This window comes from Apodemus sylvaticus, chromosome 11, assembly GCF_947179515.1.
Source record: "Apodemus sylvaticus chromosome 11, mApoSyl1.1, whole genome shotgun sequence".
NCBI lineage: Eukaryota > Metazoa > Chordata > Mammalia > Rodentia > Muridae > Apodemus > Apodemus sylvaticus.
The window spans coordinates 46,479,568-46,496,030 of record NC_067482.1 but is presented as its reverse complement, the minus strand read 5'-3'; the positions used below and the strand labels follow the sequence as shown (position 1 = coordinate 46,496,030).

The 16,463-nt window shown below is 45.3% G+C and overlaps 1 protein-coding gene across 1 annotated transcript in view; it reads left to right on the top strand.

The window, feature by feature from the left end:
• The first annotated feature begins 870 nt into the window (after positions 1-870).
• C11H4orf19 (chromosome 11 C4orf19 homolog) overlaps positions 871-16,463 on the top strand; it is an 83,987-nt gene continuing 68,394 nt past the window's right edge. Inside the window, exon 1 of the mRNA XM_052199404.1 lies at positions 871-963. The gene's annotated coding sequence lies outside the window, so the exon portion shown is untranslated. The remainder of the gene's footprint in view (positions 964-16,463) is intronic.

Here is a 16,463-nt window from a genome sequence, read left to right as displayed (position 1 = left end):
CAGTATCTCATAAAATTTCCGAGAAGGCTAGAAATCGAACCTGAGAGTCATTTATTGTGACAAAACACTTTTTCTTCAAATCAATAAATGACATTCAACAACATTTAATTTCCCTCGTAAATCTACATTTGAAAGTGCAAAGCTATTTTAGCACTAAAAAGGACCGGAAACCGCTGAGTGTTCTCCCATAGAGCGTGGTAAATGCCTGTGACGACAGTGGAGATGTCCAACTCAAAATACTCTGGAGAAAATTAGGGCCTTAGGTCTTTGGGATGGTCCTCCCAGTTGCTTCTCCAGTTGCTTCTCTGGTTTTGCCTTTTAATCCTCTCACTGCAAGCCTTGAGCATGGAGAGGAATGAGCGTAAGCTAGATGGCGCAATTGCTCAACACATTTTACTGGCATGCTCCAAGGTTTCTGGGCCAGGTGGACCGAAGACCAAAATCTTAAACTGAATTTCAGGATTTAAGGCACCGGTTTCCCCACCCCTCGTAGCTAAAGTGTGTTAGGTGACGTGTTCCACGTCCTGACACTCCAAGGGTCTGGAACCGGGGTTCTTTGACTTATTCCACTAATGGCCTTTTGGAAAACAGGCAAGTTTGTAGCCACTGGGAATGACCGTCGCAGCGGCGTCTGTGCAGTTTATCTAGCCATCAGCAGGCGACAAGCTTTGTGCGCTCGGTCTGGCAACTAAGGCGGGCTGGCTCGCTGACTACTACAAGGACGTCCCCTTGTTCCTGTGGCCTGCGCAAGCGAGCCAAGGCGCAGGTAAAGGGTTACCCTTGCATGGGAGGCTCGCCCGCTCCCCGCCCACGTGACGCGCCGGCCCAATGACCGCAGCCCGGGCTGGGGCTGCAGCGCGACAGGCTCCGGGCGGCGCTGACCCACTCGCGTGTCCCAGCGCGGACGCCCGAGGCCCGCGAAGCCATGGGCACCGCGACTCTGGAGCCGCTGCCCCGCCGCAGGTAAGTAGCGTCCCGGCGCTGCTCAGGGAGGAAGAGGGCTGGTCCTGGGCGGTAGTCCCCGATTTGCTTCTCGGTTCCCCTTCTCTTGGGGGGACGCGGGTACGAACGAGGCGAGGCAACCTATGGTTTGATGACTTCGGGAGAAGTCACGGAATTCAACCTAGACGCGCGAAGAGTGGCGACAAGGAACAGGTTTCCAAACTAAAGGCGCCGGTGCTGGTTGTGTAAAATGGTTTGTTTTTAAACTCCCAATTCATGAGTTTATTTCATGAGTTTCATGCTGTGCCTGGGAACTTAAACCTGGACAAATTGCAAGAAATTTTCTCCCTTCTCCCTGGGAAAATCATATTTACACTTCTGGGGGGGGGGCTTTTGTTGACTAAAACGGGATGGGAATTTGACCGTCCCCGCCCTTCTTTGAAATGCCCTTGGGTTCTGGGATTGGGTCTATGGCGATGGTGAAGGTGCGCCCAGCAACAGGGACCAACACTGTGGTGCTCCACAAAAGCCTGGGACTAGGGAAGTGGGAGCCAAAGGAAAAAGTCTAAATGGTCGCAGGCTGTAAATATTTAATAGACAAGTATCTATCAGGTCAATCATCTGGGTCTTCATAGACTGGACAGCCCTGATGATATTATATATAATCTCATTGGTTTTGTATATGTGTATATATAAAACCAATGAAGAATTTTCCCGTAATACCAGGAAGATATCAGTGAGACTTTTACCCCCTCCCAGAACCATAATTAACCTCAAACGCAAAACAAAATAATCCCATCTCCACTGGCTCTGAATGTTTTATTTTCCATCATGGTATAGACATTTGCACATTGAATGTAAAGGAAGTGGGTGTTCCAGGAGACGCTTCTGTCACTGTTTATGCAAAAGTGCTTGTTGTTGGTGGTCTGTGGGTGGCTATAACTCAGCTGTGGTTAAGAATATCGCTGGATTTTAAAAAAAGGCCTTGTAATGGTGAATGGAAACGAAATGGGAGTAGTGGTTATTTTTAAAGGCAGTTGGTTGTATATTTGCTGGAGTGTTTTCCCTCCCATATACTTTTCTTTCCAATTAATACTATTTTAAGGGGGACACAATAGTATCTCCTATATACTTCTCCAGTTACTATTTTAAAGAGGAGATGGTAGCTCTCTGCATTTAAGCACTAGTGCCTCTGAAACAACTTGCTAGAATAGACTCTTTGGTAAAAATCCTTGTCCCAGGACAGAGCTCTGTAACGACAATAAGGGGCTTCTGTTCTTTAGGAGAGTTCTGGATTGTCTGTGTTTCTGTAAAGTATGAAGTCAGTTCCAAGGCTCACTGGGAGAGTCAGAGGTGACAGACACAGGAAGGTGATTTGTGGTTTGTTTTTTCAGCTCTCGACTGACTCTGCCCATCTTTTGATCCTGCTCCTTCGCTTGTTCTACAAATCAATGTTTATTTCATGCCCACGGGGACTCATTACCCATGAAGGTTTTGATATCTAATGATTTCTAAAGATAACTGTGGCCCATGTCCACTTTATCCCAAAGAAATTTTGCAGACCTGGAATTTAAAACGAAACAAACAAACAAACAAACAAACAAAAAGCTTGCTTGTTGTTCCAGCACATTCTCTTTCCTAAAAAATGGAAAGAGTCCCTAACTTCTGACCCAGCATTTCTCAGAACTTGAAAACTGTGTTCTCCACTCGGGGACCAGGAGCCAGTCTCAGCTCAAGGGCAAAGCAAAGACTGACCTCTTCCTGTCTGACCCTCTGGTGGAGGTGCCCCCAGAGCCCGTTGCCTGTGTTCCTTAGAAAGCACTCTGGCTTTTTTAGTAACTGAGTACCAACTTCTTTTCTTTTTTCTTTTTTTTTTTTTTAATTTTTTTTATTTGTTATAATTTATTTACATTTCAAATGATTTGCCCTTTTCTAGCCCCCCACTCCCCGAAAGTCCCTCAAGCCCCCTTCTCTCCCCCTGTCCTCCCACCCACCCCTTCCCACTTCCCCGTTCTGGTTTTGCCGAATACTGCTTCACTGAGTCTTTCCAGAACCATGGGCCACTCCTCCTTTCTTCTTGTACATCATTTGATGTGTGGATGAGTACCAACCTCTTTAGAGCCAGTTTTCTCTCCCTAGACAGTGTCTTCCATGCACCCACTTAGACAATTTCCCAGGGACTATTGGACTCCTTTGAGTTCTTGCTTAAAGAACCTGTTTCATTTCTAAATTTGATCATTAGAGTGATTGATTGGTTGCAGATAAACCCCCTCGATAAATTCAGAAAAGAAAGCTGCTAAGAGCTGACTGAACCATCCATGGTCTTCGGGTCAGATGGGGAGACCAGTCATGGTCTTTTGAGTGCCTGCTCTTAATCCCCAGGGCTCCAGAGTCCCTGAGCTGAAATGTCTTACTCTGCTTATTTTCTGAATACTGACAAGAACAAACTGAAAACCCAATCATTTGTCTTCTCATGTTTCCCCCCTATGAACATCATGAAGAGACCGAGATCTTCAGAAAGATGGTAGAGCATCAAAATGACACTGTCTTAAAATACATTTAAAATACCAAACTGTGAATCTGCTTCTGAAGCAGATAATTAAATAGCTTAATCTATGCTTCGGTGTGGTCAGAAACCCTAGACACGACTGAGCTGCAATGAATGTCAGCTAAGATCAGAGAAATATGGTGTCTGAAATTTTACCATGAGCAGCAAGCTCTATTCATTCAACACAAGCTGCTCTCTAAAATCAAATGAACTCTGACCTGGTCTTAGAGACCGTGTGTGTGTGTGTGTGTGTGTGTGTGTGTGTGTGTGTGCGTGTGTGTGTGTGTGTGTGTGTGTGTGAACCTATTGATTCCACGCTGTGGGCTGGGTGCCAGGGACACAGACACCTGCAGCCTCAAGAATCTAGTCTTGGGAGAAACCTTTGAAGGGTTTGAAGCAAGGCACATATCTGTTCTCGAAAGTTCACCCTGGCTGCAGTGAGAGAGCTGGAGAGGGGGCGCCTACAGACACAGCTAAAGGCAGCTGCTACCTGATGCACAGAAGAGGAGGTGGGGAAATGCGTCAACTCAGAGGGGACTTAGGGAAGCAATGGTGCTTGCTTAACTGCAGGAAAGTTTTAGTGACTCTGATCCTTGATATGAGTTTACCAAATTAGGGTTTGTTTTTTCAGTGCAGTTAAGCTGCACCCCACATAGCTTGTTTCCATCACAGACCAAGGGCTTGTCACAAAAGAATGATAAGGATGTCACTTTTTTGCGTCTTATTGCTTCTTTATGTAGACTTCGAAGTGCTAAGGCAAAATTAAAGATAAGCTATTGCCTCATCTGTACACTCTGATATACCTTAAATTCCTGTCGGAATAAAAGTCTCCTGACTCCCCAAGCTGGGCTGAACATGACCAGCTGTGTGTCACAAAGAGGATAGATGGTGTTTGGAGGAATAGTCTGGTCTATGAAAACCATTTCTCTTAACGTCTTGCATTGACGCCAAGCTGCATGCAATGTGTCTTGGTGTACACTTTTCCATCATTTTCTTTAATTCATTCACTGTTCATTAGCCCCAGAGAAGATGACTCCTGAAAAGAATTTCAAAATTTCTTTTTGTTTTGTTGTTTTCTGTGCCGATCACACCGCATCTAATCACTGAATACCTAAACTGGCCATTTGTGTGCAATAAACACAAAGATTTGGCTAAATAGTGGTTCTCAACCTTCCTAGTGCTGTGACTCTTTAATGCAGTTCCTCGTGCTGTGGTGACTCCAACCATAAGATTATTTCTTTGATACCTCATAACTGTAATTTTGCTAGTGTTAAGAATCATAAGGTTAAATATCTGATATGCAGGCTATCTGATGTGTGAACCCGAAGGGGGTGTCAACCACAGGCTGAGAATAGCCGGACTTAGAGCTATAAAACAGTATCTGTCTTGTTTAATGACGAGATTGCCAGCAATCTCGCATCTCCCAAGCGCGTGCTGCAACCTAGAAGTCAACGAAGTTGACTTTCACCTGTAAATCATTGTCATTATACGATGTTGGTTCCTCTCTGATCCCTGATGAGCTTAGCTATTTGAGTCCATAGTCCACACAGATTCCACCCTCCTGGCTCAATGTATGGTTGTCACGAGAACAGTGAAATGTTCTACTCACGCCGTGCTGTGAGCCAGCAAAGAAATACAGGGGAATTTGTCTGTGATTAAACTATCAGTACTATGGCTATTATCAAATTGAGTTTGAGACCTGACTTTTTATAAATAAGTACTTTTGAAAAGTACTGATTTTATGGGGCTGGAGAGATGGCTCGGCGGTTAAGAGCACTGACTGCTTTTCCGAAGGTCCTGAGTTCAAATCCCAGCAACCACATGGCGGCTCACAACCATCCGTAAGGAGACCTGATGCCCTCTTCTGGGGTGTCTGAAGACAGCTACAGTGTACTTACATATAATAATAAATAAATCTTTTTAAAAAAAAAGAAAGAAAAGTACTGATTTTGAGTAAAAACTTAGAGCCACTCGTTCTGAATAATTTATAGATGAAGGAAATGGCAGCTAGCTCAAAGACTTTGTCAGAGGATAGTACAGAAGTTCCCACAGCTGCCCACTAGGGCCAGAATCAAAGTTTTTCCTGCTATTCACTAACTAGCAGGAAGTTTTAGTATACAGAAATTTCATTTGCAATTGACCTTTACCCTAAAATATAACTAGCCTCTATTTATTGAAAAGATGCTTGTATATACAGTATTAGTTATCTGTTGCTATGTAACAAATGATCCAAAGACTGTTAACACAACACATGTCTGTAACAAACATAGTGGCCTAAAATAACCCCTGTTGATTGCATTTAGGAGCCTGTCAGCAGTCAGGGCTGAGCTCAGCGGGGTGAGACCTGTCCGAGCCCTGTGTGTATCTGTGCCCACCAAGGTGGTGCTGCCTCTGTGTCTTAGCTCACAGCTGAGTCACCTGGGGAGCAGCTAAGCCTGAGTCTGAGGTTCACAGCCTGTCTGACCACATGGTGTGTCTGGAGGGAGCGTCAAGGCTTTTGGAGGTCCCACAAATGTACTTTAAAGGCAAGTGAGGGGAACCGTTATGATTCAGGGAATGGTGAAATACACCCCACTTCTTAGTAGGAGGAGCTAAAGAATCACATTTAAAAAAAAAAAACAACATGGATTCAAGATATGGATAATCGTGGCCATTCTCAAAGCCTTTGGTAGCAGCCCTACACTTTACATAATGCAGCCAACTTCCGGTGCTTATAGCTAAGGCAGAATTCCTACTTTATAGGTAAGGAAGCCAAGACCCAGACTTGTTTGTCAGGGTCAGGCAAAGGACACAGCTGTTGAGTGGTGGAATCAGCCATGGGTCCTAGACCCGACTTGAAAGTCCCATGCAGCACGCACACCCCTGATCTTGGCCACAGGGAAAGGTACTGGGCTATCTAGCTCACAGCTCACAGCTCACAGCATTATGTTTAAAGGTTTAAGAGTGTTTATGTGTTTCAAACAAAACCAGATAGGACTGCATCCTTAAAGAACATATAATTTATATGTGTGTGCACACACACTATTTAAGCAGCCAAGACTCAGACTTGGGAAAAATGGGATGCTTGCATTATCAAAGCAGCTCATTAAAGAAGGACTAGGAGCCAGGAGGAGTACAGAATTGGAAAGAATATGATCTATCATTATCTCAAATTTCCTCACATCATCTGGGTTTCTGAGTCTTGTTTCTTTCTTTTTATTTCCTTCTTTCTTTCTTTTTTTTTTTCCTCTGCTTGAGAAAAGGTCTCACTGTGTAGTTCTAGCTGGCCTTAAGCCTCGCTCTGCCGATCAGGGTGGGCTGGAACTCACAGATGAGCTCCTGGCTCTGTCTCCTGAGCGCTAGGATTAAGAGCACAGGACACTATGCCTGACCTTTAAGTCTCTCCTATGTGACTATGCTGAAGCTTCACGAATGGCCACGGGGGAGGGAATTATGACTATGACTAGAAGAGATCATCAGGTATAGGTTCTCACTGTTTCTAAAAGCCCCAAAACAGATAAGGACTCGGGTCTCTAACCCAAGACTAAAGCACTCTGACAGGTTCTTTCAGAGCAGTCCCATCCTGGTGTAGCTTCCTGGTGGTTTTTCTACCCGGGATGGGCCCGGGGAGGTAGCTGAGAGAGCTCATCTTGAAGGCTAAGGTGACCTAAATTTGAATCCTGGTTTGCTAGTCACCTGGCATGTCACAAAATGCATGTAAAGCTCTAATCCCTTCTAAAGAGGATCATAAAAGAGAAATAATTGACCAGACAAGATTAGGTTCACAGAATACAATTTATCTCTCTTCCCCTTTAAACTTGACAGGGCAAGTTTTATGGTCGGCAGTAAGACCGGGTTTTGGTGGAGGAGCCAAGCATTCTTAGTGTGAATATAATAAAAGCTTCAGGAATCTGTCACAGCCCAGGCCAAGCCCACCCCGGTCCTCTCCAGTGGAGGCCCTGTTCCCAGGCCCACTGTGAGGTCAGGTTTTGCCTTGTTGACAACAGAAGGGAAAGCCCAATGTTTTCTGAAGCCAAAGCCGAGACCCAAGCCGTGGTTCTGGGGTAGTGCACCTGGAAACAGGAAGGCATCAAAGTCACAGCTCACTGGAGTGGAGCAGGCTGGAGGCTTGTTTTAATAATATCCTGTCTCCATTCCAGGACGAGGTGGGGGGGCGGGGGGCTATGTAATCAACTAAAAGAAAGAGAAAACGGAAGCACGCCAACAATCCCCAAGTGGCTTTGGGGGGCAACATCACCAAAATTGAAACCCTTCATAAGCACCATTCTTCAACCCCTCAACGTGAGCCAGACAGACCAAAAGTAAACGAGAGCTAGTGAATCTACCACTGGAGCGCATTTCAAGACCTCCTAAGTCAGCTGTGTCCGAGCAGGACACGCGTCATCCGGGGATCTAAAACCATCCAGTCACAGCGCGCACAGTGGATGTGACACCCCTTTAACTCTGTCTGTTCACTCCTGTGTGGGGTGCTCAGCACCTCCTCACTTGTGAGCCCTAAAAAGAAACTGGGGGCCTAAATGGGGGAGGGGCGGCGTTTTCTTCAATCACCAAGAATCTGTTCCACCTGGATTCTGGCTTGAGTCTCAGACGAGCCTATGCGACTGGCTGAATCAGGCCCGGCGATCCCAGAAGAGACTGCACTGAAGGTTCACCCTGCTGTCTGTTATGAGACCTCAGGAATTTTTCCTGAGTGTCTGGATTCCAATCTCCTAACCTACTTAACACCAGGACACTGACTACTTCCGGCAAGGTGTATCTTCCTAGACGGCAAGACAGTGCTTGATGTAGCTGCCCCATGCGTCTGTGACCTTAGTTTTCTGGAATTCCATGAGGTGTGCAGACCAGAGCAGCATTTTGAGTCCCGGACGGAAAGAGAGAACGGGATGGCTGTCAAGCCCTAAGTGTCTCCCCTCAGTTCACTTTCACATCTTTATAAAGCCACACCAGGAAATGGCAGGAGCTTTCAAGCTCGAACATGAAGGGCCTCCCTCCCATTGTTTCTAATAACATCTACATCTCCGTTTCGTGACGTTTCCTGCTCAAACACCTGTCCGAAGATAGTTTTCCATGCCTCTAGCAATGACTCCATGCCTGCCTCTGTGTGGGAGCCCAGGCTCTACTGTGGGGAAGGAAAGGGAAGATGTTTCTTGAGAACGCTGGCCGAAGGTCCAGCTGTGTCAGCTCTGATAAGTGTTGAGACTAAAGAAAATGGTAGTACGGGGAGGCGCCACAGCTCAGGAAAGTGGCCTTCTCTTGACAGTCATTTTTATGGTAGGCTTTCATAATAAACTGGCATTTACAGTATTTAAAAGAGGGGGGCATGGTCCCCCTTTGGGTGTTTTATATATTCTTTGCATTTCAGTTTGGTTTTTTTGGTTTTTCTGTTTTTTTTTTTTTTTTTTTTTTAAGAACACCCCTGCATTCTGACTGTGGAGGGTGCACTTTCGAGCTAGTGAACCCAGCACTATAAAAAGTACTTTGGTTTTTTGGTTTTGTTTTGTTCACTTAACTGTTGGTTATTTTGCTCGTATTGCTGAATAAAATAGCCTTTTTTTTTTTAATTGAGCAAGCCCTATACCAAGTGTTGGGAATATGAAATTGATCGACATGGGCAGGGACAGTCACCTAGGGGACAGGATCAATCCATAACCATGAAAACATACGGTGCTACCGGCTAGGGTGACAATCTGAGGGAGGAAGCCACAGGGACTGAGAAGAGTAGGGTGAGGTGGCTGAGGACAGGCGGGAGCAGCCTTCCTGCAGAGGGGCTGTTGGAGGGAAAGTGAACAGGATCCCACTAGCCAAGGAGCTCCAGAGGTAGGAGAGAGGAGGAAGCACGTATTCAGAAGGGCCGACCAGGATGTGTCCAGGAAACACCAACAGCACACGAGAACCTTGGCCTTCCAGGACAGATGCTCCAAACTGACCTCCATTGATCCAGGCTTCCCAAGTTCTTAGCTGTTCTTGGTGGATTTTGAGACCTCTGGCCTTTAGGTCTGCAAGATGGGAAAGATCTCCTTTCTCCGGATTCACTGCGGTCTTGCAGAATATGAGTAGGACTGAACGCAGACGTGCATCCTGTCCCAGGCACTCGTGAAGTCCCTCCTGCCCTTTTTGATTTCTCCACTAGCATGTGTGTGGAAGGTTCACCAGAGGCAAATGGAACCCTCTTGAGAGGGTGAGCTCATATAAGGGTTTAAGCAGAAAGAGTCCTTTGAACTAGAGGCTCATCTCACCAAGGCATTTTTTTCAGACATGAGTACTAAGAGCTGCCAGGAAGGACACTCCTACGTCACCGTAATGAAGGTGTGGGAGCTGCTGCCAACCGGGCCACTCCATTCACCAAAGCCAAACAACTAGCTGCTCACATCCGTTTCTAATTCATAAAGTCCTTTGTGCTGGTTGGAGATAAAGCAGCGAACAGACCGTACGAGAGCCACCGTTGGGTTACAGATCCCTGATAACATTCTTCCGAGCCATCTCTAGAGGATGTAATTGAATCTCCATCTAAAGTATAAGTTGCAAACACACCCCAAAAATCCCAGACTACCTAGGCCCACATAAGTCAAAGCACATGCTGAGTGATAAGACAGTATTTGTCAGTGAGACGCTGTCAAGGTTTGGAACTGGAGTGTGTACTAAGACATGCAGCTGTCTGGAGTCTAAGAAACAAGAAGACAAGGACTCGGGGATGAGAAGAGGTCTGGTGATTGATGAAATTGAGGTATGGGTCCAATGAGCAAAGTGCCTGTCTGACAAGTACAAGGACATGAGTTCGAGTCCTGTAACCCACTTGAAAAAAAGAATGTAGAGTGTGGTGGTATGCACTTGAAACCCCAGGGATGAGGAAGTAGGGACAGACAGAGCCCTAGGACTTACTGGCCAGCCATTCTAGCCTACTTGGTGAGTTCCAGAATGGTGAGAGATTTTCCCCAAAAAGCAGATAGATGGCACCTGGGGAATGACACTGGGAGCTGTCCTCTGGCCTCCGTGCATGCGCACACAAAGATGTTGTTGGCTTTCTAGTTGAACAGAACTTAGAAGTGAGCAAACCCCTGCGATGGGACGTGAGCTTGCGGGGTGTGGTTATCGGCTGAAAGTGAAAAGCCAAAGGGGGGAGGGGGTCTCATGGTTAAATACTAGGACCTGTGTCCACAGGGAGTTTTGTTGGCTTCAAAACCAATCACATCACCAGTAACTACCAGCTAAATTAAAGTCTTAGGTGGCATGTGGCACTCTGCACTGGCTAAAAGCAGGCAGATGCCCCTGTGGTGACATCATTGACGAGATCTAGGATAGAGTTCTGAATTTTAAAATTTTTGTTGATGGCAAACAGTTTCATTTTAATAACATAACGATTGTGCAAGAACTTAAGAGAAAATATCAGGAAGAATAAATTCCCGACATAAGAGTGGAAGTCATAGGAACATTCAAAGGCTACACGAGCCATTTCTGCACTCTGGACTCTGCAATTCTCACCTGCCATTTGGTAATCAGAAAAGAGACTTAGCAGAAAATGAGTCTTCTCTCCCGCTTCTGCTGTGGAGACTTCTGACCCTCTTTCCCAAAAAGAGACTGTGCTATCTTCTGAACCCAGATCTTATTTGTTCTAGAATGTTCAGTCCCAGCAGGGCTTTAGAGTTCATTTGGTTCAGTATCCCCCCCCCCCAAGACAAGGAAACTGAGGCTCACAAGGGTTAACAGTTTGGCTGGCCACAGGTAAGCACATACTCTCAGGTATGTTGCCCTGAGGTCTCTAGTTTTTTTGCTGCAAGCACAGTCCCCTCTCGGAATTATCCCTAGTATCAGAAAGAACATGACTTTTATTGGTCTGACAGGTAAATTAACTTGTTTTCTCCTCCAACAAAATGATAAACTCAAGCTTGGAGTCAGTATAATATTTAATATGGTGTAAGGTGCTCATGAGACTAGCACACACACTTTAGTAAGATATCAGAGCCAGGAAACAAGCCTACAATTCAGGGAAAATAAAGATCGCACTTGGCTTATACTCATATACATAGGACTCCCAATATAATTCAGTCACATTCTCTCTCTCTCTCTCTCTCTCTCTCTCTCTCTCTCTGTGTGTGTGTGTGTGTGTGTGTGTGTGTGTGTGTGTGTGTGTGTGTGTGTCTCGCTGCACACAATAAGAATTAGCTAGGAACACTCTTCTAATTAGTTATCCTGGGGAAAGGAAAATGGCCTTTGGATGTAAAGGTGTGTCCATCCGCAGATAGTTACACTCCCTCTGCAGCACTTCCAGTATCCTAAAGTCTCTAAAGGAAACTGCATTGGTGATTAAGACACACCTTTAATATGCTGATAATCTCAGGGATCTGCAGCTGTGGGAACTTGTCTCCTCTGACTTTCAGGGCCCTTTCATAGTGTGTTTAGGAACTTAGTGTTTAAGTTATAGAAACACAAGCGGACTGGCCCCGCTGAGGTCCACAACCCTCCTCGTTCAGAGCTCCAGCCCTCATACTGAGGGATTTGGGCACGTGAATGCTGCTAGGTCATCATCCACAAACTCACATCTCCTCCCCGAATCAGCGAGGGCCTTCTCGGAGAGAAGCAGCTAAGTGGGGAAGGGTAAGGGTTGGGCACGTCAGGTCTGTGTTTGCTGTCACACCTCCAGGGCCTGGCTCTTTTTTCCTCCTCCCCTGAAGCTAATCGGAGCACTTTTGTTTCTTCTCAGTTCCACCTGGCATCTGGCGCTCATCACATCCAGAAAATGAGCCACGTCTTTCGGAAACTCTCGCCCTTGCTCCCGCTTTACAAATTTGCCGAGCGTCTTTCCAGCATAGTATTAATTTATTTCAAGTGAACATTTTCCATATCCTAAACATTTCCATTTTTTAATGTTGCCATCTGCTCTCGGCTTTGGGCTGAGTACCCACTCATGCTTACATGTGTATATGAATTTTACTTTAAACGCTTTCAAGCCAGTTTTTGTTTCTGCTCTTGCTGATCTTGTGTGAGCTGTGGGCTGCGATGCTTTCGGAATTTAACACATAAACCCACACAATGAACCACAAAGTTGAAGGGATACGGAAACAAGGAGTATAAATGATAAGTCTTCAACTTGCGTGGATTAGTATTTATACACATATGCCCCTCTCGCAGTAACAGGTTTGCCTTTTTAAAAATTGATTGTTCTTCTCACAAAGGCAGAAACTCTGTTCTTCATAAAGCTACCGAATGCTTCTTGAATAACCTCATATCCGGGTTGTGTGGTCAAGAGGAGAGTGACAGGAGAGTACAACCTTTCTAACAGAGATCGCTTCTCAAGTAGAATGGGAAGGAGGGAGTCGAACTCAGTACAGTCAGAAAAGTTTGGATAATAATAGTAAGGAGTTACAAGATGCCGAAATTGTTGGGCCAAAAGGGATTAGAGGGATAATTTGCATATATGTATATTTGCATGTATGTATATGTACATATATGCAAATTTACATGTGTATACATACATAAACATACATACATACATATATACATATATATCCCCCAGGCCAGGTGTCCTGTGCTGGGAAGGGGTGATGTTTCTTGTTCTTTTCAGCTGTGTCCAACAGAGCACTGAACTGTCAAGCTGTGAGGAATCTGGATATGATAACTGAATTTCCTCATAGACTGAAAAACATGTCAGATGGGCAACAGAATACACTTTTGAAACCAGTCTGCCCTCAGACTTCAAGACAGCAGCTGCCAATAGCTTGCCATTCCGTGACAGCGGAAGCCCACGGCCTTGACTTATCACAAGAGTAGTAATACTAGTCCCTCCCACACACATAAAACTATACAAGCTTTTCTAAGACCTTGCTGTGCTGTGCTGCTTTAGGAGACAAATTGCCTACGGCTAGGCATCCTTGGGATGTTTTCATTGTTACCAAGGCTATCCCACTAGAGATTGAAGTTTCCAGAGCTGAAGGCATGACTCCGTGAGCAAAGGGCTTGCTGTGTGAGCATGCGCATCTGAGGTTTGATCTCCAGCACTCATGGGAAAGTTGGCACAGCAATGCATTCCCATAACCTCACAACTGTGCGGACATTGGTGGCCCAGGCGCTTATGTGCTCAAGGCTAGCCAAAACATCAAGCTTCAGGGTCCGTGAGAGAGTCTACCTCAAATAACAAGGCAGAAAGGGATAGAGGAGACCGCCCAACACTGACCTCTGATCTCTGCATGTGCACACACACGAAAGAAAGAAACAAAAACTGAAATGTCCATAAAAGAGAACATGACTGTATCTTGATCCTGTGAACTTCCTTGTGTTTCTTAATATTTGCCATTAACAAACAAGCAAGTGCCTTCTGTCCGATTTGTTGTTGTTGTTGCTTTATAATGGTTTGAGCGTTAAGGAATAAGGGGGGTGGCAGAAGAGTCAATCATCTTGTAATGTAAAAGAAAGCAATGTGCTCTTGCTAGTCTCAGCTGGGACAGATCAAGGAACAGATCTTTGCAATCAAAGTGTGGAGGGAGGGAAAGAGGGCACTGTACCTTTAAATCTGGCTATATTTTATAATAGTCCCTGAAGCTTCTGTTTTCATTTGTTTGCTTTGGGTGGCACATGGAAAAAAATATTTGCCTACTGGACGATACTCTTCATGTGCTCGCAAATTACTTTCTCTCTAAAAAGGTGGCAGCTAATTCATTGATGCAGTGTGTTAGTTTTAAATGCTTGCAAATAAAGAAGGGTAGCTCTGAAATTGGCAGTACATCTTCTACCTGAGAGTCCGAGTCCTGGAGAAGATGCACCTGGAAACCTTTAATAGCATGAACCTATCGGAGTCAGTGCTGGACTTGTAGTTATAAATCACCCTGGAGCCGCCTTAGTCAAGGGCTTTCTTTATAAAGCCTATCAAAGTTTGAGCGAACCCTAAAGAAATAAAAATTCTGACTTGTGAGAAATTCTTATTCACTCAACCAATATGTATTATTTCTTATATGTTGCATACATTAGAATGTAGGTCAGCCCTCCTGAAATGTCACCATGGATTTCAAATGCAGAATTTCAGTTTGCAAATGAAGTTCTTGAATACTCGTTCTCCACACGTGTATGTGACCTTTGTAGAACTAAAACTTTAGAAGATAGTATTTCAATAAAGTCTACTGGGAGCAAAGAACCAGGCAGCTGTTTACAATGTAGCTAATAACTGGCAAGCCCTCTACCAACCTACACACTTGCCTCCCACCCCCTAGTTCTGCAAGGGGTTTTATTGGCTGAAATCAAAACAGAAATACAGAAATAATGTGATTGGTGACAGCCAGATATTAATGGGGTATGGTTTGATTAGTTGGTTTTCTCTGATTGGATAAAACTCAAGTCTTTATTAGAAAAGAATATACTCCTAAAATTCATTTCCTTTGTTTTCTTACTTATGCTGCAGGTTGTTCTGTGGGAACTGAAAGTGTAAACAGCCCCGGGGCTGTTAGGCTCCTGGTTATTTTGAGTTAACAGTACCCTAAAGCAGACTTCCCATTTCCTGAGCACTAGACTAGCTACCTAGGCCTTGTGCTTTGCTGACCCTGACACAGGGGAGTATTGACCCTGACATGTCTTTATATTCCCCACTGGGCTATTCCTCATAGTCTCCTGGGACAGAGAACTTTGAGTCACCCTCAAACTGGACTGCAAATTGTGCTTCGAGGGGTGAGGGATGAAAGAGGTTATTGGAGCCCTAGGGGTCACTACGTGCCAGGAAGGAGGGGGGCGGGACTTCTCAGAGAAGCATGTGCTCCAAGCAGAGGAATGAGGAAGCTTTGAGTGTGGAAAGAGGTGGAGAGAATTGACTATAAATATTTAAATTCTGAAAAGCAGAAGAGACCAGGAACCTGATTTCTAATAAGAGATGCCAGTGACTCTCCCAGTAGCAGGCCTTTGACTGGTTTCTTTCTCTGAGAGTCAGGGTTTCTTCTCTGGTCAGTGATTGCTATGAACTGAAAAAAAAAAAAAAAAAAAAAAAAAAAAAATCCCGCTTTTGCTGGGGGATTGGGGGAGTGATGGGGGATTAGCACACTCTCTCTCATATCTGTCCTCTTGAACGCTGGCCACATTTAAGCCTCTAGGCTTGGCAGCCACTGTTGTGTTTTATTTAAAACAAAAAAAAAAAAAAAAATGAAAAGAAAGGGTTTTCGTAGAGGCATGGTATGGTGTCGGGGAGGGGTGCCGCTATGGGCCTGTGCTGAGGCATCCCTTCTCAGCCCCCACCCCAGCCACATGACAATATAGTATTGAATAGAGTTTGTTTACGACATGGGTAGGGGAGTTGAGGAAGTAGAGATAGAGAAAGGCCGAGGGAGGGAGAGAGAGAGAGAGAGAGAGAGTAGAGGCCATGAGCACATGGAGAGGGGGAAGGGGAGTGGGGAGAGAGGAGGAGGTAAGGGGCGGGAAGGAGAGAGAGAGAGAGAGAGAGAGAGAGAGAGAGAGAGAGAGAGAGAGAGTAGAGGCCATGAGCACATGGAGAGGGGGGAGGGGAGTGGGGAGAAAGGAGGAGGTAAGGGGCGGGAACAAGAACAGGAAAGCAAGAGAGAGAGGAGGGGGGCAAGCAGCCCGTTTATAAAACACCTTTCCTGGTCTTTCATAGTGAGTCAGACATACCTTGCCAGGTAACTGTGGGGCGGAGCCTAGACGAAATGCCAACAGCCACAACCTTCCGCCCTACACAGGTCCACAGTGTATCCACTCCTGCCTGAGTCAGCCCTAATACCTTCCCTCCACTCAGCCCCATGAGACTGACCTTGGATAAAGCTAAAAAAAAAAAAAAAAAAAAGTGGATTCTTACTGCATTCCCCCATTCTCTGGAATAAAGTCCACCAACTCTCTCTCCTGAATTTCTAAACTCTAGCAAATAATAACAAAACTCAACACAGGAGTCAACTCTCAATAAACACACGTGCATCTTTTTTAAAAGGAAAATTAAATACGTAATAGCCATAGATAGCCTCTAGCTTTGAATGTTTCCACTGCCTCTTGT